This window comes from Hordeum vulgare, chromosome 7H (genome assembly GCF_904849725.1).
Source record: "Hordeum vulgare subsp. vulgare chromosome 7H, MorexV3_pseudomolecules_assembly, whole genome shotgun sequence".
NCBI lineage: Eukaryota > Viridiplantae > Streptophyta > Magnoliopsida > Poales > Poaceae > Hordeum > Hordeum vulgare.
Genome location: NC_058524.1, coordinates 544,881,997 through 544,886,111, shown reverse-complemented (window position 1 = coordinate 544,886,111; position 4,115 = coordinate 544,881,997).

Genomic DNA, 4,115 nt, shown 5'->3' with positions numbered 1-4,115 from the left:
TGTAATTGTGGGTGTTGACGCACATGCGATGATGGTGTGTGGAGTGTAGGAGTGGTTGCTATGTATTTTCAAAGCTCCTTGCAATTTCAAACCCTTCTCCTTTCCTTTTATCTCATGTTCAAAATTCCATCTTCCCAAAAGCTGTGTTAAAATGTCTTGTGTTTAGATTTTATTTTGGAGATGATGATGTGATGATTTGGAGTTTTATTCTTGGTCTTGAGGGTGAATATAAATCACAAAACAAAAGAAATAAATGCTATTTTGGATTTATGAAAGTAGCCCCATAAATGTTGGAAGTATTTTATTTAAATAGCTGGTTCATTTTCAGGTCCAGGGCAATTTTTCATTTGATTTTATCCCTTTTATTTTGTCCTGTGCCTATTTTTCTTTCTCTGTTTTATTTTTTAAAAGGAAATAGACACGGGGCTCTATTTCTCTAACTGGCGCACTAAGTGGGCTCCCTCCCACCTAGCGGCCCATCTCTCCTTCCCCCCTCGCAGCCCATCGCGCGCGCGCTCGTCGTCAACCTCCTTTCCAGCGAGGCAGTGGGACCCTCCTGTCATCCTCTCTCTCTCCCGTTCCCCTCTGTTCCACCGAGAGGAGCATGCGCACATGGCCACCCGCGCGCCCCTCGCTTCCCCTCTCGCCCTATAAAGAGCCTTGGCGTCCGTGCCTCGGCTAGGGTTTCCCCTTCCGCCGCCGCTCCACCCAGATCTCATCACCCTCCTCTCTGCATCGTCGCAGCAAGGTAAGTGAGGCGGATCCGCCATGGCCGAAGGTTGAAGGAGATCGCCGTCGTCGCTGTGGTGCCTCTTCCTCCTCGACGAGAGGTCCAGGAGCTCGCGGGCCTCTCCAGGGGCTCGTTCCCGCCACTGGATCGTCTTCCCCGACCCTGCTTCGTCTGCTTCCCGGAGGCGCTCCTTCTCCGACGAGCTCCGCCGCTCCGCGCCCTTCTTCCTACTACTTCCTCTACGAGCGCTTCTTCCTCGACCCGTACGTGAGGTAGTACTCCTCCTCCCTCCTCCCTGTGCTAGATCGAGCAACGTAGCCGTAGAATCGTTGTGCGCATCACCTCTGACGCCGGAGCCGCCGATCACCGTCGTCACGTCGTTGTAGAGCCCCTCGGGCGTAGTTGGGTGCAGGAATGGAACCGTGGGTGCTTCTGCATCCTTCCATCCAGTAGTCATAGATCAATTGCTAGCATATCGCCGACGAGGTCCCTCCCCTGTTCCGGCAAGCCGTCGGCAGCAGAGTTAGCAGTAGGGGTACTACTTCAGGGTTGCTGCTCCTATATAGTCAAGTACCGGTTCGTAGCATAGTGGTAGTAGTGTGTGGCTGCCTGTTGAGAGGGCGCGGGTTCGATCCCCCCTCGGCACTCTTTTGTTTCGCTGTATTAAACTGCACAGTAGCAACAGGAACAGGTTACCCTGTTTACTTCCCCTACCGTGTCGACAAAGTGGCAGTGGTGTAGTGGCTTGGTGTTGTTGCCGCGCACCAGAGGTTCTGGGTTCGATTCCCAGGAGCCCGTGTTGCATATTTTTTCTGTATTTTCTTTTATTTTCTATTTCTATTTTCTAATTCATAGACATCAAAGTGGCCCTTTTAATTCTTGTCCCTGCTAGTGTAGCTAGGTGCAGGTTGTATTTGTGTGTGTGTTTTGCACACACTAGAATAAGTGACATGTGTCTGTGTGTGTTCTTGTGAGAAGTGATATGTGTGTGTATGTGATCTTGCTAGTATATGTTGGAGGTGTAAATGCAAGTAGGCATGCGTGCATAGGAGTTGAGAGTGATGATGATGGTGTAGGTATGAGATATGTGTGTAGTGAGTGCACACCACATGTGGTACCTACTAGAAGTGTTTGAGAGGTGATGTTTCCATGTCACTTGCATAGTAGTTTCCCCCCTCATGTTGTTCTTGGGTTTAAGTGCTTGTGATGGGGTTTGTGGTGATGATATATGTGTGTGTGTGTGGAACTTACCACCTTTGCAAACTATGCACCTTCACATGTCCATATGTGAGAGGGCATGTTGTTGTGTGTGTGGGGTGACTTAGTGAAAGTATTTGTGTTGTAGTTGTGCATGACACAAACATGGGTTTCAAACCCCCATGTCACTTTGTAATTGTGCACATGAGCTCAACCTTTGTAGTTGTTGTCTTAGTAGGAACTACATGAAATGATGCCCATTCCCTAGGCATGATTTGGAGTAGTTTACTCTTCCTTAATTGTGGTCACTTGTTCCAAGTAAGTGCCCACATATTATATATGATTTTGGGGTAGAATCTCCCAAGGAATCCAGTGGTGAAGTTTGTTTTTCCATTAGGATACCTTTTGGGGCTGACATATTCAGATTTGTTGCAAGTTTGATCCTTGATTCCATGGAATAGGTGGAGCCCAAGGGCATGAGTTTTTGTGTGATAGTAGTAGGGGTTTTGCTCTACACCATAGTGGTGTCATTTATCACTTGGTGTTATGTGTGTGCAAACTATGCCTAGACAAAGTGGGCATCTGGCTGAAAAATTCCAGTTTAGTGAAATCTGAAATTTCACTAAGTCTGGGGTTCTGGAAACATTTTCTTCTCTTATAGATGAGGATGTGCTGGTAATTGTGTTGAGAACAAGCCTTAGTTCAGTGCTAGGATTTTGAACTTGATATATTTGTGAAGCTACCTGTCAAATTTCAAATCATTTGGAGTCCAGTAGGTTGTGTTTTGGTTGCTGTCAAAAAGCTTCAGAACAAAGACAGAAATACAGGTGCAGGAATTTTCACAAAGTCCCTGAGATATGATGGTTTTGGGAAAGTTTGTGGCCTTGTATCTTCTAGAGCTTAATTCCTTTTGCTGTGGTTCTTGCTGGTGTTGGTAGTGTTCTTGGTGGGCTACAGCCACATATATTATTTCTCATGTTTGGAGGTCTGTAGCTATGTTGCATGTAGCTCCCAAAGAGCTAAGATGCAGATTATGGCAGATTATGTAGTATAGTCATTTTGATCAATGTGTGTGCTTAGTTGATGTTGTGGTGTTCTTCCTTGCTCCAATCCATTCATGTTGGGTTTTTATATGTCTTGGCAACCTGGGAATACCAGATTTGTGCCAATCGTGAGTGTGGTGTTGAATCTTCCACGTAGAGCTTCATATCTTGTTTCGTTGATTCTCGTTGATCCGTAGCTCCATTCGCAATGTTCTTTATATGGTTTTGCATCGTTTTCACGAGCCGCATCTGTTCATGCCATCCTCATGCATGTAAAAATAGTTTAGTGTACAGTTCTGTCCAGGAACTTGTAGTAGTTTTATTTGCTTGTGCTAGTGATAGAATTAGTGATGCATGCCCATTTTTCATCTCATGCATCATGTGATTGTTGCATCTTATGGTGCTGCTGTTCATTGACTGTTATTATTATGTTGGGTAGCACCGGGATCGGAGAACGAATACATGGAGTCAGGAGAGTACGTGCAGGACGAACCAGAACCATTCCAAGTTGAGGATATCACACGCAAGATGATATGACCTTGATTCCATCTCTAGACTTGTTATGCTAGTTTCGTTTCCATGTCATATTTCTCGCTGCCTACCACTGAATTAAATTTCCTCTTGATATGCCATGAGCCCAAACACTGTTCTCCTTCCTAGCAAAACTTGTATGGCTAAGTAGGCTTGCTCAGCTTCTAATGTTAGCGTTGCTAGTTGCATGTGCTTTGACTCATGTGATAACATGAGCTTGATATCATTATCTTAAATTCTGTTATTTAATTAATGCACCTATACTGGGTAAATGACGGGAGGCCTAGCCTTTTGCCAGGTGCTTTGTTCCGTTATTGCCGCCTTAGTTACCGGTTACCGGTGTTTGATTCCATAATGATCGCTCCTAACACGTTCGGGGTTGTTATGGGGACCCCCTCGATAAATCGCGTAGTGCTAAGGCTTGTCCGGCAGGACCCAACATTGGTGTTAATTTGCTAATCACTTAATAATAAACTGCATAGGGAATAGCTACCCCAAGGATTCTAATCAACAACCCGGGCCAGTGCTCCTCATGAGTGTTGGTCCAAACTAGAGTCGTGTGCGGGGCCAACCCGGGGCAACTCGGGAGATGTATATCAGGCCACTGTACGTTG